General features: G+C 45.3%; 12 non-coding genes and 1 pseudogene across 12 annotated transcripts; all 13 read right to left on the bottom strand.

The window, feature by feature from the left end:
- Positions 1-973: 973 nt before the first annotated feature.
- On the bottom strand, positions 974-1,164 carry LOC141178425 (U2 spliceosomal RNA). Its single transcript, XR_012254711.1, has one exon. It is a non-coding gene; the product is annotated as a U2 spliceosomal RNA (small nuclear RNA).
- Positions 1,165-2,280: 1,116 nt separating this feature from the next.
- On the bottom strand, positions 2,281-2,471 carry LOC141178424 (U2 spliceosomal RNA). The gene has a single exon (XR_012254710.1). It is a non-coding gene; the product is annotated as a U2 spliceosomal RNA (small nuclear RNA).
- Positions 2,472-3,586: 1,115 nt separating this feature from the next.
- Positions 3,587-3,777, bottom strand: LOC141178423 (U2 spliceosomal RNA). Its single transcript, XR_012254709.1, has one exon. It is a non-coding gene; the product is annotated as a U2 spliceosomal RNA (small nuclear RNA).
- A 1,115-nt stretch (positions 3,778-4,892) lies between these two features.
- LOC141178422 (U2 spliceosomal RNA) lies at positions 4,893-5,083 on the bottom strand. Its single transcript, XR_012254708.1, has one exon. It is a non-coding gene; the product is annotated as a U2 spliceosomal RNA (small nuclear RNA).
- Positions 5,084-6,198: 1,115 nt separating this feature from the next.
- Positions 6,199-6,389, bottom strand: LOC141178421 (U2 spliceosomal RNA). The gene has a single exon (XR_012254707.1). It is a non-coding gene; the product is annotated as a U2 spliceosomal RNA (small nuclear RNA).
- A 1,115-nt stretch (positions 6,390-7,504) lies between these two features.
- On the bottom strand, positions 7,505-7,695 carry LOC141178420 (U2 spliceosomal RNA). The gene has a single exon (XR_012254706.1). It is a non-coding gene; the product is annotated as a U2 spliceosomal RNA (small nuclear RNA).
- A 1,112-nt stretch (positions 7,696-8,807) lies between these two features.
- On the bottom strand, positions 8,808-8,998 carry LOC141178418 (U2 spliceosomal RNA). The gene has a single exon (XR_012254705.1). It is a non-coding gene; the product is annotated as a U2 spliceosomal RNA (small nuclear RNA).
- A 1,111-nt stretch (positions 8,999-10,109) lies between these two features.
- LOC141177824 (U2 spliceosomal RNA) lies at positions 10,110-10,306 on the bottom strand. The gene has a single exon (XR_012254368.1). It is a non-coding gene; the product is annotated as a U2 spliceosomal RNA (small nuclear RNA).
- Positions 10,307-16,593: 6,287 nt separating this feature from the next.
- Positions 16,594-16,784, bottom strand: LOC141178417 (U2 spliceosomal RNA). The gene has a single exon (XR_012254704.1). It is a non-coding gene; the product is annotated as a U2 spliceosomal RNA (small nuclear RNA).
- A 1,115-nt stretch (positions 16,785-17,899) lies between these two features.
- LOC141177727 (U2 spliceosomal RNA) lies at positions 17,900-18,094 on the bottom strand. The gene has a single exon (XR_012254294.1). It is a non-coding gene; the product is annotated as a U2 spliceosomal RNA (small nuclear RNA).
- A 5,568-nt stretch (positions 18,095-23,662) lies between these two features.
- On the bottom strand, positions 23,663-23,788 carry LOC141178005 (U2 spliceosomal RNA; annotated as a pseudogene).
- Positions 23,789-24,903: 1,115 nt separating this feature from the next.
- LOC141177969 (U2 spliceosomal RNA) lies at positions 24,904-25,099 on the bottom strand. The gene has a single exon (XR_012254456.1). It is a non-coding gene; the product is annotated as a U2 spliceosomal RNA (small nuclear RNA).
- Positions 25,100-27,701: 2,602 nt separating this feature from the next.
- LOC141178416 (U2 spliceosomal RNA) lies at positions 27,702-27,892 on the bottom strand. Its single transcript, XR_012254703.1, has one exon. It is a non-coding gene; the product is annotated as a U2 spliceosomal RNA (small nuclear RNA).
- Between the last annotated feature and the right edge of the window lie 69 nt (positions 27,893-27,961).

The raw sequence follows: 27,961 nt of genomic DNA, 5'->3' as shown, positions 1-27,961 counted from the left end.
GCTGCAATCCATGCGTTTTAGATCTGCATAACTCCACCTCTTTAAACACAGCACCTTCACCCCCTGCTGTTCCCACCCGCCTCAACACCGTTGGAAGGGAGGAGAACCAATTAAGGCGGGGGGTGGGGTGGAACGAGCAGCTGTCTACCCTTAGCAGGAGGGCTCCTGATTACATACCTCTCCTGCTGCTGCTGCTGCTGGCTGTCCAGCAGCAGACTGAAGGTGGCTGCTGCTGTGCACAGGTATATAAAGGCTCAGAGCCTATTATGACACGCGCAGCCAGCGTTCCATTGCCACATTCCATCTACTGCAGGCAGGATACCTGGCTGGCTGAATGTCGCTGAGAAGCTCACAGAGACCGCCATAAGCAACAGTTTAACAGAATGCCACAGACTAATCAACCAAACTTTTTGGGTTGGGTTCTCTTTTATAGTCTGCAGGCATTAAATGAAAGAAGTCAGTGTTCCAGCAGAAGGAGACAACGTTTCAGAAAAGGCATTGTAGCAAACCAAAAAAGAAATTTTAAGCGCAGCAGAGTAACCAGCGCACATACCTGTTAGCTCAGGTGAGTTTAAAAGGCTGCTGTTGATAACAAGGGCATTTGCTAAATAGATGGTGTGTGTGCAACAATATACTGAAAGGTCAATTATATTGTGCAGCTTATCTCACCACCTGTAGTTATTTAGGTGAAAGCTCCAAAATGCTTGCCTAATATGTCTGTTTATCCAAAAGGAAGTAAAAAGGGAGAGCTAGAAAGATAGCATTGCATCACATTACATGGCAATGCAATGCACAGTTGCTGAAGTTGAACCAAAATGAGCTTGTAATCTGGCTTCTGCAACTTTGAACATGAAAAATCCAATGAGGAGAAGAAAAGCAAAGCCAAAGAGTCCATCCCAAAATCCGACAAACAAGCAAAATGAACAAAAAACATTGAATTCAATTCTTTCTGATTTTAGAAACTGCATTAAAGAAGGGGTGCACCGGTCCTGGAGATACTGCAATACCAGGTCAATGCGTGGAGTGGACAGAGCAAGCTCTTTTTCCATCTCCCTGTTCTAAAAATCCATTTAATATATGGTCCCCAGATAGGGGACGTATCAGATATTAAACTGATAAGAACAGATACTACACTTGATCTTAGCCAAAAGGCCGAGAAGCGATAACCAGAATTGGTTTCAAACTACGGAGCCACCCAAGGATCCTGAAAAGTCCATTTGTGGAGATGAGCTCCTGGACTCCCGTTAAGAAGACATGTTGTCAACCTCTAGATCCCTTACATGCCTGCACTTTTCGGCTTGCTGCTGCTGCAATCCACGCGTTTTAGATCTGCATAACTCCACCTCTTTAAACACAGCACCTTCACCCCCTGCTGTTCCCACCCGCCTCAACACCGTTGGAAGGGAGGAGAACCAATTAAGGCGGGGGGTGGGGTGGAACGAGCAGCTGTCTACCCTTAGCAGGAGGGCTCCTGATTACATACCTCTCCTGCTGCTGCTGCTGCTGGCTGTCCAGCAGCAGACTGAAGGTGGCTGCTGCTGTGCACAGGTATATAAAGGCTCAGAGCCTATTATGACACGCGCAGCCAGCGTTCCATTGCCACATTCCATCTACTGCAGGCAGGATACCTGGCTGGCTGAATGTCGCTGAGAAGCTCACAGAGACCGCCATAAGCAACAGTTTAACAGAATGCCACAGACTAATCAACCAAACTTTTTGGGTTGGGTTCTCTTTTATAGTCTGCAGGCATTAAATGAAAGAAGTCAGTGTTCCAGCAGAAGGAGACAACGTTTCAGAAAAGGCATTGTAGCAAACCAAAAAAGAAATTTTAAGCGCAGCAGAGTAACCAGCGCACATACCTGTTAGCTCAGGTGAGTTTAAAAGGCTGCTGTTGATAACAAGGGCATTTGCTAAATAGATGGTGTGTGTGCAACAATATACTGAAAGGTCAATTATATTGTGCAGCTTATCTCACCACCTGTAGTTATTTAGGTGAAAGCTCCAAAATGCTTGCCTAATATGTCTGTTTATCCAAAAGGAAGTAAAAAAGGGAGAGCTAGAAAGATAGCATTGCATCACATTACATGGCAATGCAATGCACAGTTGCTGAAGTTGAACCAAAATGAGCTTGTAATCTGGCTTCTGCAACTTTGAACATGAAAAATCCAATGAGGAGAAGAAAAGCAAAGCCAAAGAGTCCATCCCAAAATCCGACAAACAAGCAAAATGAACAAAAAACATTGAATTCAATTCTTTCTGATTTTAGAAACTGCATTAAAGAAGGGGTGCACCGGTCCTGGAGATACTGCAATACCAGGTCAATGCGTGGAGTGGACAGAGCAAGCTCTTTTTCCATCTCCCTGTTCTAAAAATCCATTTAATATATGGTCCCCAGATAGGGGACGTATCAGATATTAAACTGATAAGAACAGATACTACACTTGATCTTAGCCAAAAGGCCGAGAAGCGATAACCAGAATTGGTTTCAAACTACGGAGCCACCCAAGGATCCTGAAAAGTCCATTTGTGGAGATGAGCTCCTGGACTCCCGTTAAGAAGACATGTTGTCAACCTCTAGATCCCTTACATGCCTGCACTTTTCGGCTTGCTGCTGCTGCAATCCACGCGTTTTAGATCTGCATAACTCCACCTCTTTAAACACAGCACCTTCACCCCCTGCTGTTCCCACCCGCCTCAACACCGTTGGAAGGGAGGAGAACCAATTAAGGCGGGGGGTGGGGTGGAACGAGCAGCTGTCTACCCTTAGCAGGAGGGCTCCTGATTACATACCTCTCCTGCTGCTGCTGCTGCTGGCTGTCCAGCAGCAGACTGAAGGTGGCTGCTGCTGTGCACAGGTATATAAAGGCTCAGAGCCTATTATGACACGCGCAGCCAGCGTTCCATTGCCACATTCCATCTACTGCAGGCAGGATACCTGGCTGGCTGAATGTCGCTGAGAAGCTCACAGAGACCGCCATAAGCAACAGTTTAACAGAATGCCACAGACTAATCAACCAAACTTTTTGGGTTGGGTTCTCTTTTATAGTCTGCAGGCATTAAATGAAAGAAGTCAGTGTTCCAGCAGAAGGAGACAACGTTTCAGAAAAGGCATTGTAGCAAACCAAAAAAGAAATTTTAAGCGCAGCAGAGTAACCAGCGCACATACCTGTTAGCTCAGGTGAGTTTAAAAGGCTGCTGTTGATAACAAGGGCATTTGCTAAATAGATGGTGTGTGTGCAACAATATACTGAAAGGTCAATTATATTGTGCAGCTTATCTCACCACCTGTAGTTATTTAGGTGAAAGCTCCAAAATGCTTGCCTAATATGTCTGTTTATCCAAAAGGAAGTAAAAAGGGAGAGCTAGAAAGATAGCATTGCATCACATTACATGGCAATGCAATGCACAGTTGCTGAAGTTGAACCAAAATGAGCTTGTAATCTGGCTTCTGCAACTTTGAACATGAAAAATCCAATGAGGAGAAGAAAAGCAAAGCCAAAGAGTCCATCCCAAAATCCGACAAACAAGCAAAATGAACAAAAAACATTGAATTCAATTCTTTCTGATTTTAGAAACTGCATTAAAGAAGGGGTGCACCGGTCCTGGAGATACTGCAATACCAGGTCAATGCGTGGAGTGGACAGAGCAAGCTCTTTTTCCATCTCCCTGTTCTAAAAATCCATTTAATATATGGTCCCCAGATAGGGGACGTATCAGATATTAAACTGATAAGAACAGATACTACACTTGATCTTAGCCAAAAGGCCGAGAAGCGATAACCAGAATTGGTTTCAAACTACGGAGCCACCCAAGGATCCTGAAAAGTCCATTTGTGGAGATGAGCTCCTGGACTCCCGTTAAGAAGACATGTTGTCAACCTCTAGATCCCTTACATGCCTGCACTTTTCGGCTTGCTGCTGCTGCAATCCACGCGTTTTAGATCTGCATAACTCCACCTCTTTAAACACAGCACCTTCACCCCCTGCTGTTCCCACCCGCCTCAACACCGTTGGAAGGGAGGAGAACCAATTAAGGCGGGGGGTGGGGTGGAACGAGCAGCTGTCTACCCTTAGCAGGAGGGCTCCTGATTACATACCTCTCCTGCTGCTGCTGCTGCTGGCTGTCCAGCAGCAGACTGAAGGTGGCTGCTGCTGTGCACAGGTATATAAAGGCTCAGAGCCTATTATGACACGCGCAGCCAGCGTTCCATTGCCACATTCCATCTACTGCAGGCAGGATACCTGGCTGGCTGAATGTCGCTGAGAAGCTCACAGAGACCGCCATAAGCAACAGTTTAACAGAATGCCACAGACTAATCAACCAAACTTTTTGGGTTGGGTTCTCTTTTATAGTCTGCAGGCATTAAATGAAAGAAGTCAGTGTTCCAGCAGAAGGAGACAACGTTTCAGAAAAGGCATTGTAGCAAACCAAAAAAGAAATTTTAAGCGCAGCAGAGTAACCAGCGCACATACCTGTTAGCTCAGGTGAGTTTAAAAGGCTGCTGTTGATAACAAGGGCATTTGCTAAATAGATGGTGTGTGTGCAACAATATACTGAAAGGTCAATTATATTGTGCAGCTTATCTCACCACCTGTAGTTATTTAGGTGAAAGCTCCAAAATGCTTGCCTAATATGTCTGTTTATCCAAAAGGAAGTAAAAAGGGAGAGCTAGAAAGATAGCATTGCATCACATTACATGGCAATGCAATGCACAGTTGCTGAAGTTGAACCAAAATGAGCTTGTAATCTGGCTTCTGCAACTTTGAACATGAAAAATCCAATGAGGAGAAGAAAAGCAAAGCCAAAGAGTCCATCCCAAAATCCGACAAACAAGCAAAATGAACAAAAAACATTGAATTCAATTCTTTCTGATTTTAGAAACTGCATTAAAGAAGGGGTGCACCGGTCCTGGAGATACTGCAATACCAGGTCAATGCGTGGAGTGGACAGAGCAAGCTCTTTTTCCATCTCCCTGTTCTAAAAATCCATTTAATATATGGTCCCCAGATAGGGGACGTATCAGATATTAAACTGATAAGAACAGATACTACACTTGATCTTAGCCAAAAGGCCGAGAAGCGATAACCAGAATTGGTTTCAAACTACGGAGCCACCCAAGGATCCTGAAAAGTCCATTTGTGGAGATGAGCTCCTGGACTCCCGTTAAGAAGACATGTTGTCAACCTCTAGATCCCTTACATGCCTGCACTTTTCGGCTTGCTGCTGCTGCAATCCACGCGTTTTAGATCTGCATAACTCCACCTCTTTAAACACAGCACCTTCACCCCCTGCTGTTCCCACCCGCCTCAACACCGTTGGAAGGGAGGAGAACCAATTAAGGCGGGGGGTGGGGTGGAACGAGCAGCTGTCTACCCTTAGCAGGAGGGCTCCTGATTACATACCTCTCCTGCTGCTGCTGCTGCTGGCTGTCCAGCAGCAGACTGAAGGTGGCTGCTGCTGTGCACAGGTATATAAAGGCTCAGAGCCTATTATGACACGCGCAGCCAGCGTTCCATTGCCACATTCCATCTACTGCAGGCAGGATACCTGGCTGGCTGAATGTCGCTGAGAAGCTCACAGAGACCGCCATAAGCAACAGTTTAACAGAATGCCACAGACTAATCAACCAAACTTTTTGGGTTGGGTTCTCTTTTATAGTCTGCAGGCATTAAATGAAAGAAGTCAGTGTTCCAGCAGAAGGAGACAACGTTTCAGAAAAGGCATTGTAGCAAACCAAAAAAGAAATTTTAAGCGCAGCAGAGTAACCAGCGCACATACCTGTTAGCTCAGGTGAGTTTAAAAGGCTGCTGTTGATAACAAGGGCATTTGCTAAATAGATGGTGTGTGTGCAACAATATACTGAAAGGTCAATTATATTGTGCAGCTTATCTCACCACCTGTAGTTATTTAGGTGAAAGCTCCAAAATGCTTGCCTAATATGTCTGTTTATCCAAAAGGAAGTAAAAAGGGAGAGCTAGAAAGATAGCATTGCATCACATTACATGGCAATGCAATGCACAGTTGCTGAAGTTGAACCAAAATGAGCTTGTAATCTGGCTTCTGCAACTTTGAACATGAAAAATCCAATGAGGAGAAGAAAAGCAAAGCCAAAGAGTCCATCCCAAAATCCGACAAACAAGCAAAATGAACAAAAAACATTGAATTCAATTCTTTCTGATTTTAGAAACTGCATTAAAGAAGGGGTGCACCGGTCCTGGAGATACTGCAATACCAGGTCAATGCGTGGAGTGGACAGAGCAAGCTCTTTTTCCATCTCCCTGTTCTAAAAATCCATTTAATATATGGTCCCCAGATAGGGGACGTATCAGATATTAAACTGATAAGAACAGATACTACACTTGATCTTAGCCAAAAGGCCGAGAAGCGATAACCAGAATTGGTTTCAAACTACGGAGCCACCCAAGGATCCTGAAAAGTCCATTTGTGGAGATGAGCTCCTGGACTCCCGTTAAGAAGACATGTTGTCAACCTCTAGATCCCTTACATGCCTGCACTTTTCGGCTTGCTGCTGCTGCAATCCACGCGTTTTAGATCTGCATAACTCCACCTCTTTAAACACAGCACCTTCACCCCCTGCTGTTCCCACCCGCCTCAACACCGTTGGAAGGGAGGAGAACCAATTAAGGCGGGGGGTGGGGTGGAACGAGCAGCTGTCTACCCTTAGCAGGAGGGCTCCTGATTACATACCTCTCCTGCTGCTGCTGCTGCTGGCTGTCCAGCAGCAGACTGAAGGTGGCTGCTGCTGTGCACAGGTATATAAAGGCTCAGAGCCTATTATGACACGCGCAGCCAGCGTTCCATTGCCACATTCCATCTACTGCAGGCAGGATACCTGGCTGGCTGAATGTCGCTGAGAAGCTCACAGAGACCGCCATAAGCAACAGTTTAACAGAATGCCACAGACTAATCAACCAAACTTTTTGGGTTGGGTTCTCTTTTATAGTCTGCAGGCATTAAATGAAAGAAGTCAGTGTTCCAGCAGAAGGAGACAACGTTTCAGAAAAGGCATTGTAGCAAACCAAAAAAGAAATTTTAAGCGCAGCAGAGTAACCAGCGCACATACCTGTTAGCTCAGGTGAGTTTAAAAGGCTGCTGTTGATAACAAGGGCATTTGCTAAATAGATGGTGTGTGTGCAACAATATACTGAAAGGTCAATTATATTGTGCAGCTTATCTCACCACCTGTAGTTATTTAGGTGAAAGCTCCAAAATGCTTGCCTAATATGTCTGTTTATCCAAAAGGAAGTAAAAAGGGAGAGCTAGAAAGATAGCATTGCATCACATTACATGGCAATGCAATGCACAGTTGCTGAAGTTGAACCAAAATGAGCTTGTAATCTGGCTTCTGCAACTTTGAACATGAAAAATCCAATGAGGAGAAGAAAAGCAAAGCCAAAGAGTCCATCCCAAAATCCGACAAACAAGCAAAATGAACAAAAAACATTGAATTCAATTCTTTCTGATTTTAGAAACTGCATTAAAGAAGGGGTGCACCGGTCCTGGAGATACTGCAATACCAGGTCAATGCGTGGAGTGGACAGAGCAAGCTCTTTTTCCATCTCCCTGTTCTAAAAATCCATTTAATATATGGTCCCCAGATAGGGGACGTATCAGATATTAAACTGATAAGAACAGATACTACACTTGATCTTAGCCAAAAGGCCGAGAAGCGATAACCAGAATTGGTTTCAAACTACGGAGCCACCCAAGGATCCTGAAAAGTCCATTTGTGGAGATGAGCTCCTGGACTCCCGTTAAGAAGACATGTTGTCAACCTCTAGATCCCTTACATGCCTGCACTTTTCGGCTTGCTGCTGCTGCAATCCACGCGTTTTAGATCTGCATAACTCCACCTCTTTAAACACAGCACCTTCACCCCCTGCTGTTCCCACCCGCCTCAACACCGTTGGAAGGGAGGAGAACCAATTAAGGCGGGGGGTGGGGTGGAACGAGCAGCTGTCTACCCTTAGCAGGAGGGCTCCTGATTACATACCTCTCCTGCTGCTGCTGCTGGCTGTCCAGCAGCAGACTGAAGGTGGCTGCTGCTGTGCACAGGTATATAAAGGCTCAGAGCCTATTATGACACGCGCAGCCAGCGTTCCATTGCCACATTCCATCTACTGCAGGCAGGATACCTGGCTGGCTGAATGTCGCTGAGAAGCTCACAGAGACCGCCATAAGCCACAGTTTAACAGAATGCCACAGACTAATCAACCAAACTTTTTGGGTTGGGTTCTCTTTTATAGTCTGCAGGCATTAAATGAAAGAAGTCAGTGTTCCAGCAGAAGGAGACAACGTTTCAGAAAAGGCATTGTAGCAAACCAAAAAAGAAATTTTAAGCGCAGCAGAGTAACCAGCGCACATACCTGTTAGCTCAGGTGAGTTTAAAAGGCTGCTGTTGATAACAAGGGCATTTGCTAAATAGATGGTGTGTGTGCAACAATATACTGAAAGGTCAATTATATTGTGCAGCTTATCTCACCACCTGTAGTTATTTAGGTGAAAGCTCCAAAATGCTTGCCTAATATGTCTGTTTATCCAAAAGGAAGTAAAAAGGGAGAGCTAGAAAGATAGCATTGCATCACTCTACATGGCAATGCAATGCACAGTTGCTGAAGTTGAACCAAAATGAGCTTGTAATCTGGCTTCTGCAACTTTGAACATGAAAAATCCAATGAGGAGAAGAAAAGCAAAGCCAAAGAGTCCATCCCAAAATCCGACAAACAAGCAAAATGAACAAAAAACATTGAATTCAATTCTTTCTGATTTTAGAAACTGCATTAAAGAAGGGGTGCACCGGTCCTGGAGATACTGCAATACCAGGTCAATGCGTGGAGTGGACAGAGCAAGCTCTTTTTCCATCTCCCTGTTCTAAAAATCCATTTAATATATGGTCCCCAGATAGGGGACGTATCAGATATTAAACTGATAAGAACAGATACTACACTTGATCTTAGCCAAAAGGCCGAGAAGCGATAACCAGAATTGGTTTCAAACTACGGAGCCACCCAAGGATCCTGAAAAGTCCATTTGTGGAGATGAGCTCCTGGACTCCCGTTAAGAAGACATGTTGTCAACCTCTAGATCCCTTACATGCCTGCACTTTTCGGCTTGCTGCTGCTGCAATCCACGCGTTTTAGATCTGCATAACTCCACCTCTTTAAACACAGCACCTTCACCCCCTGCTGTTCCCACCCGCCTCAACACCGTTGGAAGGGAGGAGAACCAATTAAGGCGGGGGGTGGGGTGGAACGAGCAGCTGTCTACCCTTAGCAGGAGGGCTCCTGATTACATACCTCTCCTGCTGCTGCTGCTGGCTGTCCAGCAGCAGACTGAAGGTGGCTGCTGCTGTGCACAGGTATATAAAGGCTCAGAGCCTATTATGACACGCGCAGCCAGCGTTCCATTGCCACATTCCATCTACTGCAGGCAGGATACCTGGCTGGCTGAATGTCGCTGAGAAGCTCACAGAGACCGCCATAAGCAACAGTTTAACAGAATGCCACAGACTAATCAACCAAACTTTTTGGGTTGGGTTCTCTTTTATAGTCTGCAGGCATTAAATGAAAGAAGTCAGTGTTCCAGCAGAAGGAGACAACGTTTCAGAAAAGGCATTGTAGCAAACCAAAAAGAAATTTTAAGCGCAGCAGAGTAACCAGCGCACATACCTGTTAGCTCAGTTGAGTTTAAAAGGCTGCTGTTGATAACAAGGGCATTTGCTAAATAGATGGTGTGTGTGCAACAATATACTGAAAGGTCAATTATATTGTGCAGCTTATCTCACCACCTGTAGTTATTTAGGTGAAAGCTCCAAAATGCTTGCCTAATATGTCTGTTTATCCAAAAGGAAGTAAAAAGGGAGAGCTAGAAAGATAGCATTGCATCACATTACATGGCAATGCAATGCACAGTTGCTGAAGTTGAACCAAAATGAGCTTGTAATCTGGCTTCTGCAACTTTGAACATGAAAAATCCAATGAGGAGAAGAAAAGCAAAGCCAAAGAGTCCATCCCAAAATCCGACAAACAAGCAAAATGAACAAAAAACATTGAATTCAATTCTTTCTGATTTTAGAAACTGCATTAAAGAAGGGGTGCACCGGTCCTGGAGATACTGCAATACCAGGTCAATGCGTGGAGTGGACAGAGCAAGCTCTTTTTCCATCTCCCTGTTCTAAAAATCCATTTAATATATGGTCCCCAGATAGGGGACGTATCAGATATTAAACTGATAAGAACAGATTTTTTTTTTTTTTTTTTTTTTCACTCAGATTTCGAAATTAAATGATTTATGTCTTTCATATTTCACAGAAATTAAGACTAAATCCAAGAAATCATCACCGTGAAACACAGAAAAGGTAAGTAGAAACATTTATATTAATACGAACTATTAATCCAAAATATTATTCCACTCCTTCTGCCTCCAGATTTTTTCTGCTTCTTCTATACCTACATCTTTCCTATCTTTCCAATAGTAGATAAATAAATAACTAAAGCTAAGTTTAATACAATCATTAACAGATAACATGGTCCTTTTAAACAATAAAATATTTCTACATTTCCATAAAGCCATTTTAACTACAGAAACAATTAGCCAAACCACTTTAAATTCTACATTTCTTATACCAATTCCATAAAATATTAAGTTAAAATCAAAAGACCTAAGACTACTTACAACTCCAACCAATGTACTTATCTTCCTCCAAACCCTTTGTGCAAAGTCGCAATTCCAAAAGATGTGTAAACACGTCTCGTCCTCTATACAACCATGCCTCGGACACTGAGAATTCCTTACCAACCCTCTCCTATGATTAAAATCTTTAGTTGGAAGACACTTCTTTATGATGCTCCATAATAAATCCTTTTGCTCATTTGCAATAAATGGCACATTAACCCGTAGCCAAATTTCTTTTGATAATTGTGATGAGAATTGGTCAACCGTACATGTATAACTTCTATTCTCCAAAAACTTTAAAATTTTCCTATGATTTGTTAGTATTTCACATCCCCCACTCATCAAGTTAAACTCTCTCATTATTCTTTCCAAAATTATATAATGTTCTGGAGGTAGCCATCTATGGGGTTTCTTCAGATCCATCACACACCATTTATATTTCCTTATAAAAAAACCGCAGTTATATGTTAAAATAGCTTTCAGATTCGATTCTTCGCCAACCAGAACATTAAAACACAAAGAGAGATATTTACAATATAAAAACCTTCTAATATCTGGGAAGTTCTTCCCTCCGTCTTCTTTCTTCTTATACAACTCCTCCCTTCTAACCCTCTCCATCTTTGTACCCCAGAAAAAATTAAAACACTCCTTAATAATCTTCTTCATTACAGAGTCCGGTGGTATAAAAACAACGGCAACATATAAAATCAAGGGTAAAAGCACTTGTCTTATCACTAATATCTTCCCTTCCATCGACAAGCATCTTAGCTTCCACAGGCTGATCTTTTTTCTTACACGCTCCAAAAGTGATTCCCAATTCTTAATATTCCCACAATTTGATGAAAAGAATACCCCTAAAATTTTTATCTCTGGAACCACTAAAAGCCTACAAGCCCCATCCATCATAAAACCACCAATTGATAAAACCCCTGATTTTTCAAAGTTAACCTTAAAACCAGAAGCACCGCTGAACCATTCCGCTGTCCTTAAAACTCTGTTAAAACTTCTCATACTCCTCACAAATACTGTTACGTCGTCCATATATGCCACAAACTTAAGAGGTACATTATTATTTCCCGGTAGAAACACTCCATCCACCACCTTATCGTTTCTAATAGCACTTAAAAGAGGTTCTATCGCACATATGAATAAAATAGGAGACAAAGGGCAGCCCTGTTTAACGCCACAAGTTATCTTAATACTTCCAGATAAAAACCCGTTAACAGACACTTTACTAAAAGATAAATCATATAAACATTTAATACGATTAATAAACTCTTCCGGGCAACCAATTTTCTTTAAAACTTCAAATAAAAAACAATGTGATACTCTATCATATGCCTTTTCAAAATCTAATGTGATCAATGCTAGTTTTTGTGCCCTGTCTTTAAAATCCCATATCACGTCCCTTACCAATAAAAGTGAATCTGTAATTTTTCTCCCAGGAACTGCGCATGATTGCTCCCCTCCAATTACAATAGATATTACCTTTTTTAAACGGTTTGCAAGTATTTTCGCATAAATTTTGTAGTCTGCATTAAGAAGAGTTATAGGTCTCCAATTCTTGATAAGACTCTTTTCCCCCTTTTTAAAAAGTAACACTATCAACCCTTCTGCCCATGACCCTGGAGTACAACATGAACACATTACATGATAAAATAACTCAAAAAAATCTTCTTTTAAAAAACTCCAAAAACACTTATAAAATTCTATAGGCAAACCGTCCATACCCGGGGTTTTAGAATTTGCAAAGGATTTGATTGTTTCCCATAATTCATTAATCGTAAAATCACTAATTAAAACCTCTTTCCCCTCCTCTGAAAAGGCATACTTTAGGTTATTCAAAAAATGATCCCTCAAAACGCCATCACTTTTTTTCTCTGAAAATAAATCACTATAAAATTCCTCCACCTTCTTAATCTTTCCTTCCAGTACAATTTCACCTTCCACATTTTCCATAAAGTCTTTTTTCCCAACAATTTTTTTAAAGAAGAATTTGGAGCATTTCTCATCTTCTTCCAAAACTCTCACTCTAGCATTAAAAATAATCTCTTTCCCTTTTTCATGTAAAATTTTTTGTATTTGACTTTTAACACACTCAATTTCTTCGTCAAAATTATTTCCATTATTCCTGAAAGTATAAAAACATTGTAACCTTGCATTCAACAACCGATATTGTTCTCTCTTCTCTCTGGCCATTCTTCTACCCACTTTAATAAAAAATACCTTAGTTTCTCTTTTAAAAAAATCCCACCACTCCAGAACATCTTTAAAACTCCTCCTCTTCAATCTCAGTTTTTTATAAAATGTACAAAACTCTAAAACTACTTCCTTGTCCTCTAACAGAGAAGTGTTTAGTTTCCAATGCGTGGATTTCCTGTTTTCTACATTATTACAATCAACAACACATCTTATTAATTTATGATCAGAGAAGCAGCTTAATTCGGATTTAAAAGAGTCACATTTAAAATGGGTAGATATAAAAAAATAGTCAATTCTAGAACTAGCACGATTACTCGACCATGTTAATTCTTCACCTTTGTTTCTCCCACAAGCAACCCATGCATCTTGCAAGTTACTAGCAGAAATAATACCATTTAAAACCGTAACGGAGCTGTCTTTTTTGCTATTCAGATGACAATTAAAATCTCCACTGACAATTATTGGTCCCGACCCAGTTAAAAACATCTGTAAAATTTCAAATAATTCTGTCCTTCTGCTTTTAACAGGATGGGCATAGACACAGAAGCATTTAATTATCAGATTAGATTTTTTGATCTCCACTTTTAGAATTCGACCCGGGTATATCTCCTCATAATCCACTATGTCCCAGTGTTGACTACATAAGAAACCAACTCCATCACTCTTATTTTCATTCCCACCTGAAAAAATAGCTTTTCCACACCAATGTTCTTTAAAAAAATCATAATCAACAGATTTTCTTAGGTTACATTCCTGTAAAAAAATAAAGTCCAAATTTTCCAATCCTAAAAAATCATATAGAGCAACTCTTTTTTGTTCATTATTTAACCCCTGAACATTCAGGGAAGCAAATTGGATCATCCTGGTCTGCCATTCTTAGGGCATGCCCCATCACCCTCGTCTGAAGTAGAAAAATCTTGAATCTCCTGCTCATCTGAACTGGAGACTACAATGTCCTTTGCTACATCTACTTTTTCTATAGCTTTCACTTTCCCTCCACCTAGTATATTCACCTCTCCAACTTCTTCTACCCTTCTTTTCAGAACTCTATCCGAACAGTCCATCTGGACCTGAGTACACGACTGACCACCGGACTGAGACCCAGAAGGTAACGGCTCCACCAGAGGTAAAGTTTTCTGCATGATTCCCACTTTACTTGCCGGCGGGATTTTCTGTATAATTTTACCCAATTCAAATAACACAGAATGTCTCTTCCCCTCTTCTTCCTTTTTTTGTTCTTTCTTCTGTTCCTTTCCCTTCTGCTCTTCTATCTTCTGCTCTTCTTTCTTCTGATCTTCTTTCTTCTCATCTTCTTTCTTCTTTTCTTCTCTCTTCTGTTCTTCTCTCTTCCTCACTTCCTTTTCAGTCTCCACCCGACTCTTCTCCTCTTTATTCTGTTTATATTCCTCTTCCATTTTCTTGAACCTCTCTGCCTTCTTCTTCTCCTTTTCCACCTTTTCTTTCTCCTTCCTTTCATTCTCCATCCTCAGATCCTCCTCCTCATTCCTTGTTCCTTCCATGTCCTCATCAACTTTTCCTTGTTGCTGACTTCCAGGCACGGTATCCATCTCTTCATCGCCCTTCTGATTCCTCTTTGCAGGGCAATCTTCCTCCTGATGTCCAGCTCCTGGACATTCTGAACACTTTTTGCAACCATTGTCATTATGGCCATATATTCGACATTTTCTACAATATTCAGGCATCCCCGCAAAAAATAAATACCCACGGCTACGGTTTATAAAAACGACCGGCGGGGGCCTCAGTACACCACCCTCTACATCAGGATCTTTTTTGAAAGCCACCAAATAAGTTCTTTTCCCATTCCATACCCCAAATTGCGTTTTTCCTCTTCCCTTCTCAATCACCTTCTCACAGTAAGTACTAAGAAAACACAGGACCTCCTGATCAGAAATGAAAGGGCTGAACATGTGGACTGTCAAGAGTCTAAATGAAAATTGAAACGAGGGGATTACTTTAACCCCCTCGAACAGCGCATTCTCCTTATTAATTTCATAAAGAGAAAATACCCGTTCACACTGGGAACTTCTCATTAAAGTAACGTCATGGAAGCCCCTTGAAAAGAAACTTTGAAAACAATAATATTCGTCTTTTTCAATTTTCAAAAAGCTGCAAATCTTCTCATAGACAAAAGTCGCATCCTTCTCTTGCCTATGACCAGGAGACACCACAAACCTAATTGTGTCCTTAAGCGGGTATTCCTCATGAAAATAGTCATTGGGATTTCCCCCTTGATCAGTCCTCCTACCTCCAGTATTCCTCCTGGACTCCATATTCTCTTCTTTCCTTCTTTCCACAGATAACACCAGGAAAAAAATGAAGAAAAACACCTCCTTGGATCGCCAAACGTCTCTGGATTCTGACCTCCTCTCCGACCGTCCACCACTACACAAAGAAAAGACCGTCCACCAGCGATAAAAGGGTATTCCCAGCTTTGGTCCACCACTCCCAATAGCAGCAATTGGGTAAACCCAAAAGGCCGAGAGCAGCAACCTCCACACAGGTCACCTTTAGCCCAATGACAGGATCCACTACAGATCGTGCCAAAAGGCCGAGAAGCGATAACCAGAATTGGTTTCAAACTACGGAGCCACCCAAGGATCCTGAAAAGTCCATTTGTGGAGATGAGCTCCTGGACTCCCGTTAAGAAGACATGTTGTCAACCTCTAGATCCCTTACATGCCTGCACTTTTCGGCTTGCTGCTGCTGCAATCCACGCGTTTTAGATCTGCATAACTCCACCTCTTTAAACACAGCACCTTCACCCCCTGCTGTTCCCACCCGCCTCAACACCGTTGGAAGGGAGGAGAACCAATTAAGGCGGGGGGTGGGGTGGAACGAGCAGCTGTCTACCCTTAGCAGGAGGGCTCCTGATTACATACCTCTCCTGCTGCTGCTGCTGCTGGCTGTCCAGCAGCAGACTGAAGGTGGCTGCTGCTGTGCACAGGTATATAAAGGCTCAGAGCCTATTATGACACGCGCAGCCAGCGTTCCATTGCCACATTCCATCTACTGCAGGCAGGATACCTGGCTGGCTGAATGTCGCTGAGAAGCTCACAGAGACCGCCATAAGCAACAGTTTAACAGAATGCCACAGACTAATCAACCAAACTTTTTGGGTTGGGTTCTCTTTTATAGTCTGCAGGCATTAAATGAAAGAAGTCAGTGTTCCAGCAGAAGGAGACAACGTTTCAGAAAAGGCATTGTAGCAAACCAAAAAAGAAATTTTAAGCGCAGCAGAGTAACCAGCGCACATACCTGTTAGCTCAGGTGAGTTTAAAAGGCTGCTGTTGATAACAAGGGCATTTGCTAAATAGATGGTGTGTGTGCAACAATATACTGAAAGGTCAATTATATTGTGCAGCTTATCTCACCACCTGTAGTTATTTAGGTGAAAGCTCCAAAATGCTTGCCTAATATGTCTGTTTATCCAAAAGGAAGTAAAAAGGGAGAGCTAGAAAGATAGCATTGCATCACATTACATGGCAATGCAATGCACAGTTGCTGAAGTTGAACCAAAATGAGCTTGTAATCTGGCTTCTGCAACTTTGAACATGAAAAATCCAATGAGGAGAAGAAAAGCAAAGCCAAAGAGTCCATCCCAAAATCCGACAAACAAGCAAAATGAACAAAAAACATTGAATTCAATTCTTTCTGATTTTAGAAACTGCATTAAAGAAGGGGTGCACCGGTCCTGGAGATACTGCAATACCAGGTCAATGCGTGGAGTGGACAGAGCAAGCTCTTTTTCCATCTCCCTGTTCTAAAAATCCATTTAATATATGGTCCCCAGATAGGGGACGTATCAGATATTAAACTGATAAGAACAGATACTACACTTGATCTTAGCCAAAAGGCCGAGAAGCGATAACCAGAATTGGTTTCAAACTACGGAGCCACCCAAGGATCCTGAAAAGTCCATTTGTGGAGATGAGCTCCTGGACTCCCGTTAAGAAGACATGTTGTCAACCTCTAGATCCCTTACATGCCTGCACTTTTCGGCTTGCTGCTGCTGCAATCCACGCGTTTTAGATCTGCATAACTCCACCTCTTTAAACACAGCACCTTCACCCCCTGCTGTTCCCACCCGCCTCAACACCGTTGGAAGGGAGGAGAACCAATTAAGGCGGGGGGTGGGGTGGAACGAGCAGCTGTCTACCCTTAGCAGGAGGGCTCCTGATTACATACCTCTCCTGCTGCTGCTGCTGCTGGCTGTCCAGCAGCAGACTGAAGGTGGCTGCTGCTGTGCACAGGTATATAAAGGCTCAGAGCCTATTATGACACGCGCAGCCAGCGTTCCATTGCCACATTCCATCTACTGCAGGCAGGATACCTGGCTGGCTGAATGTCGCTGAGAAGCTCACAGAGACCGCCATAAGCAACAGTTTAACAGAATGCCACAGACTAATCAACCAAACTTTTTGGGTTGGGTTCTCTTTTATAGTCTGCAGGCATTAAATGAAAGAAGTCAGTGTTCCAGCAGAAGGAGACAACGTTTCAGAAAAGGCATTGTAGCAAACCAAAAAAGAAATTTTAAGCGCAGCAGAGTAACCAGCGCACATACCTGTTAGCTCAGGTGAGTTTAAAAGGCTGCTGTTGATAACAAGGGCATTTGCTAAATAGATGGTGTGTGTGCAACAATATACTGAAAGGTCAATTATATTGTGCAGCTTATCTCACCACCTGTAGTTATTTAGGTGAAAGCTCCAAAATGCTTGCCTAATATGTCTGTTTATCCAAAAGGAAGTAAAAAGGGAGAGCTAGAAAGATAGCATTGCATCACATTACATGGCAATGCAATGCACAGTTGCTGAAGTTGAACCAAAATGAGCTTGTAATCTGGCTTCTGCAACTTTGAACATGAAAAATCCAATGAGGAGAAGAAAAGCAAAGCCAAAGAGTCCATCCCAAAATCCGACAAACAAGCAAAATGAACAAAAAACATTGAATTCAATTCTTTCTGATTTTAGAAACTGCATTAAAGAAGGGGTGCACCGGTCCTGGAGATACTGCAATACCAGGTCAATGCGTGGAGTGGACAGAGCAAGCTCTTTTCCCATCTCCCTGTTCTAAAAATCCATTTAATATATGGTCCCCAGATAGGGGACGTATCAGATATTAAACTGATAAGAACAGATTTTTTTTGATTGAATATATCTTTTATTAGCACAAAAAATAAGTTAACAGACAGTGTACAGTGCCGCAGCCCAGTACACACAGAATTCTACATCATATTTACATAGCATGAGGATACGACGCACTAACTAGACACATCACACCCCTATGCTACACAAAACACTCAATCTGAAAGAAAAAGCATGTCAATCAATACAGTACGACGAACTGTGATAAGGGATGGGGATTGGGAAAAAGGGGATGGGGGGGGGGAAATCACAGGCCCGAAGCTTTATTGAAAGACAAGACACATAAGGGGAGAGGGGGAGAAGGGGTTTAGTCCTCATCCTCGTCCTCCGGACCGTCCATGATGGAATAGTCTCTGAGCAGGCTGTGGATCAGCCTGCGGCAGTCCTGGATGGACATCCTCTCCCTCCTCAAGATGAGCCGGTTCCTGGCGACCCAAACGGCATCCTTGAAGCAGTTCATAAGGCGCCAAGCCTCCTGGATGGCTCCGACGGTATGAACCCCAGGGAAGAGTCCGTAAAGCACAGAATGGTGCGATAGGCTCGCCCTGGGGACAGAATTCCTCAGGTCGTCCTCAAGTGCAGTCAATAGGCGCTGTGCAAATCCGCAGTCCCAAAAAGTGTGCAAAGATGTTTCCTCCACGAAGGGGCACCTTGGGCAGTACCGGGTCTTGCACAGGTTCCGGGCATGCATGAATGACCGGACGGGCAGTCCGCCCTGAATCGCCATCCACGACAAGTCCTTGTGCCCGTTGGTCAGCCTGTCAGACGACACATTTGTCCACACAGTCTCCAGCGTGTCCTGGTGAAGTCCTGTGATGTTCTCCACGTCATCCTTGGCTCTGATTAGCTTGTGGATAGTTTTGGGCTTCCACAAGTCGGGCTTGAGTCCCTCCAGTTGATGCTCCCCCACAAATCGAACGACATCTCCGTAGAACCATGGCGTCGTCCAGTTGTAGGGGAAGGAGCTGTCCCACTTGTCCCAGCCGAGTCGCCTCCAAAGAGGAAGCAGGAAGAAGCGAGACATGGACCTGCCCGCGGAGCCATTCTTGACTTGCAAAGTCCGGCGGACACAATCACACACAAAAGAGGATCGCAGGAGGGTGGGGATATCTGGAACGCCCTTCCCACCCTTGCGAGGCTCCTTGTACATGACGGCCCGCCTGACTCTGTCCATCTTGGATCCCCAGACAAAGTGAAACACTGTCCTGGTAATGGCCCTGCACACAGTGACGTGTGGGGGCCAGGCCTGCGCCGTGTACTGCAAGACGGGCAGGACCTCATTACGCAGGACGAGTGCCTTACCCTCACAAGTGAGGTGTCTGAGGCTCCAGAGTCCGATCCGTTGCTTCACCTTGGCCAAGCGTTCTTGCCAGGACTTGAGGGCCGCTCCTTCCTTCCCGAACCAGACTCCCAGCACCTTGAGGAAATCCGGTTGAATGTTGAAGGGGAAGGGGGCGGAGGAGGCCGGCTGCCAATCCCCGAAGAGCATGGCTTCCGACTTCCTGCAGTTGACTTTGGCCCCTGAAGCCCGGCCGAACCTCTCACACGTCTGGACGAGGGCGTCGACTGAACCACGATCAGCGCAGAAGACGGTGACGTCGTCCATGTAGAGCGAGCACTTGACCTCGTGTCGTCCCGGACCCGGTGCGGTGATCCCTCTGATCTCTCCATTCTGCCGGATAGCCTCTGCGAAGAGTTCTATAACACAAACAAAAAGAAGAGGTGATAGAGGGCAGCCTTGTCTGACCCCAGAGAGGACAGGGAAGGGGTCAGTCTTCCAGCCGTTCACCAACACCGAGCTGTGGATATCAAAATACATCAGACGGACATACGAACAAAACATGTTACCCAAACCTAACCGGTGCAGAGCTCGGCCCATGAACTCGTGGGAAACCCGGTCGAAGGCCTTCTCCTGATCCAAGGAGACCAGGGCCGCGTGTGCGCGGCGGACCTTGATGTACTCGACCGTTTCCCGCACGAGAGCGAGGCTGTCTGCGATGCGACGTCCAGGGATGCCGCAGGTCTGGTCCGGGTGGATGATCCGTCCGATGACCGTCTTAAGTCGTGTCGCCATCGTCTTGGCCAGGATCTTGTAGTCCACGTTGAGCAGAGTGATGGGACGCCAATTCCTCAGGTCGCACCTCTCTCCCTTCCGCTTGTACAGGATCGTGACCATTCCTTCCCTCAAAGATGGAGGCATTCTACCCTCCACCACCATCTCCTCGTACAGGTCCAACAGGTCCGGACAGATGAGGTCTCCCAGCGCTACATAGAGCTCCGCTGGAAGACCATCACTGCCCGGGGTCCTGCCGGTCCTAAAAGATTTAGCGGCAGAGAGCAATTCGCCCACCATCAGAGGTTTGTCCAAGGCTGCCGTGCCTGCAGGATCAAGATGGTTAGTGATACCTGACAGGAACTTATCAGCAGCGTCGGGGTCGGTAGTCTTGTGGGAGTAGAGTTCGCTGTAGAAGTCGCTGACGACCCTCATCACGTCCTCCTTCCCACGTCGCATGTTTCCGCTCTCGTCTCGCAGCTCGTTCAGGGGCGTGTGACCGGCATGAAGTTTCCTGAAAAAGAATGAATTACATTTCTCACCCTTCTCCAGATTCTCCACTTTGGAACGGAAGACGATTCGCTTGGACTCCTCCTCAAAGTGCCTTTTCAGGCTCTTCTTGGTCTCCTCCAGCTCCTCCCTCACGTCCCAGCCGCAGTGAAGAAGGTCCTGCAGCGACCGCAGCTCGTGCTGCAGCCCTCTGAAGTCCCTCCTCTTCTCACACGCCTGTTGTCGACCCTTTGCCTGAAAGAAACAGCGAAACTCAAGTTTAACATATTCCCACCAATCAGAGACTGTTTGGAAGCTACCCTTGTAGGACTGCCACATTGCGTAGGCTGCTCTCAGCTCCTCCACGACTTCATCCTGAGCCAGCAGAGCACAATTCAGCTTCCAGGAGCCGGGGCCGGACGGAAAACCGTCGCCGAGGACACCTTGTAAGTGAATGGCTCTGTGGTCAGAGAAGAAGCAGGAGACCATCGAGTGCCTACTCTGCCTGACTGCCCGAGAGGTGAACACAAAGTCAATCCTGGAGCGGAGTGAGCCATCGGGTCGGCTCCACGAATAGTTCGTGGAGCCTCTCCCCATGGAGCCCACCACGTCCTGAAGAGAGGCCTCGGTTACCATCTCGATGAGCAGCTTGGACGTGATGTCCAACTTGGCAGATGTGCCAGAACTACGACCATCCTCCTCGATGGGGCAGTTGAAATCCCCGGCCATCACTAAGGTCCTGGTGGTGGCAAGCTGAAGCCGCAGGGTCTGGAAAAGCTCCAAACGCTCATTCTTCAGTGGGGACGCATACACGTTGATGAACCTGACAGGTTCTCCCGCCCAGTTGCCATCTACAACAAGAGCCCTGCCGCAGATGAGCTCCTGGACGGACTCAAGCGTGAATGCGCCCCCCCTGATCAGAATTGCGACCCCCGCAGACTTGCAGTCACCCCCACCGGACCAGTAGGATGGACCGTGGGACCACTCCCTGGCCAGATGTTTGAAGGACCTAGAGGAGGGAAGGGAACATTCCTGCAACATATAAACATCACACAACTGGGAAGTAAGGAAGGCATAAATAGTCTGACGTCTGAACTTGTCCTTGATGCTCCTGACATTAATGGAAAATAAGTTAATATTAGCCATCATGTAGGGAAAAAAGAAAAAGTTAGCGCAGGCAATACACCTTAGTTACCACTCCGGTCGGGTGGTCCCTCGTCGGTGTTGACTGCTGGTGACGGGATCACCAGCAGGCCCTCTTCCTCCATCTGGTCAAGCAGCGCGGCCTCGATCTCGGCGACCACCAGTTCCTCCTCTTCTGGCTCGGCCACCAGGGTCTCAACCATGTGCTCCATCTCTTCTGGCTCAGGGAGGGTATCCTCCTTTTCGCCTACGAAATCCAGAATCTTCTTTTTGGAGGATTCAGTAGCAGGGCTGTCCTCCACCTTCCTCTTTCCCCGGGTTGGAACTGGGGAGACAAGAAGGGGAAAATCCTCCTCGGAATAGATAGCGGCGGGTGGAGGAAAGGTTAATTCCACCGCTACCATGGTCTGGGGAGGGAGAGTGGCTGCCGGGGCAGGGGAAAGGACACCTGCTGAGGAGTAGGGGAAGGAGGAAGAGGAAGTGGAATCCTCAGCAGGGGTGGCCGGGGTGGGGGGGAATTGGACGGGGGTGGCAGGGGGAGGGATCGAGAGAGGGGTGACAGAACTCTTACCCTCCTTTGACTTTTTCTTCTGCTTCGGAGCTGCTGGGACCGTCGCTGGGGCTTTGGCCACCGACTCCTTGACCGCTTTGGCCTTGGTCGTCTCGGCCTTGGCCGCTGGGGCCTTGGTCGTCGCGTCCTTGACCTTCACAGGCCTGGTCGTCGGGGCCTTGTCCTCCGTAGCTGGGGTCGTCGCAACCACCGATGCCCAGGATCTCTCACGCTTGGGGCAATCCTTGTACAGATGAGCCGCCAGCCCACACAGGTTGCAGGATGTCTTCTTCGGGCAGTCCTTCGAGCTGTGTCCCGTCACTCGACAAATCCTGCAGGCATCCTCCTTGCAGTCCTTCATCTCGTGGCCGTTCTTGCCGCATCTCCTGCAGTTCCGCGGCATGTCCGGGTAATAGATGAGGCCGTAGGAGTTGCCCAGGGAGAATGTCGGGGGCAGGTGCCGAAGTCCGTCTGAGTACGCCAGGTCCCTGTGAAGTCTAACGGTCACCGACCACTTACCTGTCCAGAAGCCGAGTCCATTCAGGATGTGAGAGGGTTCCTTCACAACCAAACAGAAGCGTCTCAGGAAGGTACAGATGTCTTGGCCTGGGGTGTGCGGGTTGCGCATGGAGACCGTGATCCTCCTTTCGTCCCTCTGGATAGGGCAGCTACCTGTAAAGGCAGAGAAAGAATTATCCGGTCCTTTTGCGCTTACCATTTCCCAGAACCTCCTGCAGGTGTTCACAGTGGCGAAGGTGACGAAGAAGATCCCCGTCAAGAAGGTCTGGATGCTGAGGGTGTCCGACCTGGAGAAGCCTCGATCCAGCAGCATCTTCTGGCAGAACACGTCCGAGGACATATCCGGCACCCTCCCATCCACTTCCTTCAGCTTCAGGGCCACCGTCTGCCGCATCCATGGCTCCAGGGCTGGAGCTTCGTGGCGGGGCTTCTGGGGTCCCTTCTGCTGGCCAGTCGTGGAGGCAGAGTCCTTGGGGTCAGAATCGGCTCCTGGCTGGGCCCTCCTGGCTGTCCCCTGCTCCAGGCTCTTCTTTTCGGCCTTCCTCGCAGCGCTTGCCATGGCTTTCCTCCTGCAGTTACTTCTTGGAGCTGGATCTGGAACTCTTCCCAGAATGGGTGGAGCTATGCAGATTCTTCTCCCGTCGTGTTCTGGACAAATTCCCCGAAAGGTCTTTGTCTCGATGATTTTCTTCCTCGAAGATTCCACAGGACAGCCTGATTCTTCTCCGAGTCTTCGTCTTCTTCTGGATTCTTTAGAGCTTCTTCCTCCCACCGATATCCGCCTTCCTTCTCCGATGTCAGCTGGGATCCGAAGCTCTTCTCCTTCCGAGTTCGATCGCTCTCGTCAAGTGTAGATCGTAGCTCTTGTGTTCTTAAAAGAACAGATACTACACTTGATCTTAGCCAAAAGGCCGAGAAGCGATCTGATAAGAACAGATACTACACTTGATCTTAGCCAAAAGGCCGAGAAGCGATAACCAGAATTGGTTTCAAACTACGGAGCCACCCAAGGATCCTGAAAAGTCCATTTGTGGAGATGAGCTCCTGGACTCCCGTTAAGAAGACATGTTGTCAACCTCTAGATCCCTTACATGCCTGCACTTTTCGGCTTGCTGCTGCTGCAATCCACGCGTTTTAGATCTGCATAACTCCACCTCTTTAAACACAGCACCTTCACCCCCTGCTGTTCCCACCCGCCTCAACACCGTTGGAAGGGAGGAGAACCAATTAAGGCGGGGGGTGGGGTGGAACGAGCAGCTGTCTACCCTTAGCAGGAGGGCTCCTGATTACATACCTCTCCTGCTGCTGCTGCTGCTGGCTGTCCAGCAGCAGACTGAAGGTGGCTGCTGCTGTGCACAGGTATATAAAGGCTCAGAGCCTATTATGACACGCGCAGCCAGCGTTCCATTGCCACATTCCATCTACTGCAGGCAGGATACCTGGCTGGCTGAATGTCGCTGAGAAGCTCACAGAGACCGCCATAAGCAACAGTTTAACAGAATGCCACAGACTAATCAACCAAACTTTTTGGGTTGGGTTCTCTTTTATAGTCTGCAGGCATTAAATGAAAGAAGTCAGTGTTCCAGCAGAAGGAGACAACGTTTCAGAAAAGGCATTGTAGCAAAGCAAAAAAGAAATTTTAAGCGCAGCAGAGTAACCAGCGCACATACATGTTAGCTCAGGTGAGTTTAAAAGGCTGCTGTTGATAACAAGGGCATTTGCTAAATAGATGGTGTGTGTGCAACAATATACTGAAAGGTCAATTATATTGTGCAGCTTATCTCACCACCTGTAGTTATTTAGGTGAAAGCTCCAAAATGCTTGCCTAATATGTCTGTTTATCCAAAAGGAAGTAAAAAGGGAGAGCTAGAAAGATAGCATTGCATCACATTACATGGCAATGCAATGCACAGTTGCTGAAGTTGAACCAAAATGAGCTTGTAATCTGGCTTCTGCAACTTTGAACATGAAAAATCCAATGAGGAGAAGAAAAGCAAAGCCAAAGAGTCCATCCCAAAATCCGACAAACAAGCAAAATGAACAAAAAACATTGAATTCAATTCTTTCTGATTTTAGAAACTGCATTAAAGAAGGGGTGCACCGGTCCTGGAGATACTGCAATACCAGGTCAATGCGTGGAGTGGACAGAGCAAGCTCTTTTTCCATCTCCCTGTTCTAAAAATCCATTTAATATATGGTCCCCAGATAGGGGACGTATCAGATATTAAACTGATAAGAACAGATTTTTTTTTTTTTTTTTTTTTTTTTTTTTTTTAACACTCAGATTACAAGTACCATCTCGATTCCATACTTCTGAAAACGGTGATGGACCAAATCCATCATCGTGTCATTTTAAAACAAAAAAACATTATTTAATGCATATACAAAAAAAACAAAACAACAACCAGTATTTCCTCTCAGACACATAATATATAGAGGAAGGAAACAAAACACATTACTGCATTCCTCCCTTCAACGCATAATATGTTAGATACTCCAACAGTCCTTTCTCTTGCGAGAAAGATTCAAAGTTTGTATTCACATAATCTATCCATGTCCTTCCCACCTTATAGGTTTCAAAAAACCTCTCTTTATTTGCCTTCACACTTGCGATTACCTTTGGAAAAAAAGCTTCAAAACACACACCACTTCCCTTCATTTCCGCAATTCCTTTTTTAACTTTGTCCATTTCTTTATCAGCTTCCTCCTCTTCTGTTTGCCTCTGAACCTCTACCGTCTTCTTTTTTTCTTTCTTTTCCGCCTTTGCACTTTCCATCTTCTCCTTATTACTCTTTCTCTTTGGGCATTCCTTAAACCTATGCCCAATTTCCATACACAGGTTACACCACTTATTCCTTTCTACTGGACATGATTTAGAAACATGTCCTTCCGCTTTACACTTCCAACACTTTTCTGCAGTACAGTCTTCACGTTTATGACCATATACCTCACAAATTGAACAAAAGGAATCCATCCCATTAAAGAATAAATTCCCACTTACTTTACCAAGCTTAAACCTTTGAGGCGGGTAGGAAAAACTCCTATCCTTGTTCATGTTAAATTCCACAAAAAATTTCCACTTTCCCGTCCATACTCCGAATTCATTCATTACTTTACCTTTTGATACTACAGACTTGGCAAAACCACTCAAAAACGTGACAATGTCCTCTTCTGGAACCAGTGGTGAAAACATCTTCACTGTCACCATCTTTTCACTACTAAATACGTGACGTTGAAACCGAATTCCAACAAACTTCTCATGTCTCAATTCATCAAAAGAATCCATATAGTTCTCCAAAATCTTCCTAGACTCAAAAAACACGTCATAGACACCCTTTTGGGGATAATCCATAACTGCCACGATGTCTTCTTTTTTCACCTTTGCGACACCCAAGATGATCTCCTTCATAATAAACCGAAAGTCCTTAACCTTCTGACAGTCTCTCCGGACAAAAATCCGGAAAGCGGTCTCCACACGTGCATGTTCTGGAACCTCCAACTTCGGCCACAACTCCGCCTCTGTTGCCATGATTCTCCAACAGAATGAGCGTAATCTCCACTCCAACACACAGAAGGAGCGAGTATGATCACTTCCCGTTGTCTGGGGACTAAGCCGACACGCCTATAGCAGCAAGGGGGTGAAGTCCCCACAATTAAGTAAGGACGATCCCCCAAGGCCGACGAGCCAGGTACCCCAGACACCTCCAACCAAAACCAAGGCAGCAATCGCTAAATCACTGCACTTGATCTTAGCCAAAAGGCCGAGAAGCGATAACCAGAATTGGTTTCAAACTACGGAGCCACCCAAGGATCCTGAAAAGTCCATTTGTGGAGATGAGCTCCTGGACTCCCGTTAAGAAGACATGTTGTCAACCTCTAGATCCCTTACATGCCTGCACTTTTCGGCTTGCTGCTGCTGCAATCCACGTGTTTTAGATCTGCATAACTCCACCTCTTTAAACACAGCACCTTCACCCCCTGCTGTTCCCACCCGCCTCAACACCGTTGGAAGGGAGGAGAACCAATTAAGGCGGGGGGTGGGGTGGAACGAGCAGCTGTCTACCCTTAGCAGGAGGGCTCCTGATTACATACCTCTCCTGCTGCTGCTGCTGCTGGCTGTCCAGCAGCAGACTGAAGGTGGCTGCTGCTGTGCACAGGTATATAAAGGCTCAGAGCCTATTATGACACGCGCAGCCAGCGTTCCATTGCCACATTCCATCTACTGCAGGCAGGATACCTGGCTGGCTGAATGTCGCTGAGAAGCTCACAGAGACCGCCATAAGCAACAGTTTAACAGAATGCCACAGACTAATCAACCAAACTTTTTGGGTTGGGTTCTCTTTTATAGTCTGCAGGCATTAAATGAAAGAAGTCAGTGTCCCAGCAGAAGGAGACAACGTTTCAGAAAAGGCATTGTAGCAAACCAAAAAAGAAATTTTAAGCGCAGCAGAGTAACCAGCGCACATACCTGTTAGCTCAGGTGAGTTTAAAAGGCTGCTGTTGATAACAAGGGCATTTGCTAAATAGATGGTGTGTGTGCAACAATATACTGAAAGGTCAATTATATTGTGCAGCTTATCTCACCACCTGTAGTTATTTAGGTGAAAGCTCCAAAATGCTTGCCTAATATGTCTGTTTATCCAAAAGGAAGTAAAAAGGGAGAGCTAGAAAGATAGCATTGCATCACATTACATGGCAATGCAATGCACAGTTGCTGAAGTTGAACCAAAATGAGCTTGTAATCTGGCTTCTGCAACTTTGAACATGAAAAATCCAATGAGGAGAAGAAAAGCAAAGCCAAAGAGTCCATCCCAAAATCCGACAAACAAGCAAAATGAACAAAAAACATTGAATTCAATTCTTTCTGATTTTAGAAACTGCATTAAAGAAGGGGTGCACCGGTCCTGGAGATACTGCAATACCAGGTCAATGCGTGGAGTGGACAGAGCAAGCTCTTTTTCCATCTCCCTGTTCTAAAAATCCATTTAATATATGGTCCCCAGATAGGGGACGTATCAGATATTAAACTGATAAGAACAGATACTACACTTGATCTTAGCCAAAAGGCCGAGAAGCGATAACCAGAATTGGTTTCAAACTACGGAGCCACCCAAGGATCCTGAAAAGTCCATTTGTGGAGATGAGCTC

This window comes from Phyllobates terribilis, unplaced genomic scaffold (assembly GCF_046119375.1).
Source record: "Phyllobates terribilis strain yellow unplaced genomic scaffold, ASM4611937v1 Scaffold_27__1_contigs__length_16484149, whole genome shotgun sequence".
NCBI classification, from domain to species: domain Eukaryota; kingdom Metazoa; phylum Chordata; class Amphibia; order Anura; family Dendrobatidae; genus Phyllobates; species Phyllobates terribilis.
The sequence above is the reverse complement of the archived record's forward strand: the minus strand, read 5'-3'. Positions and strand labels throughout refer to the sequence as shown.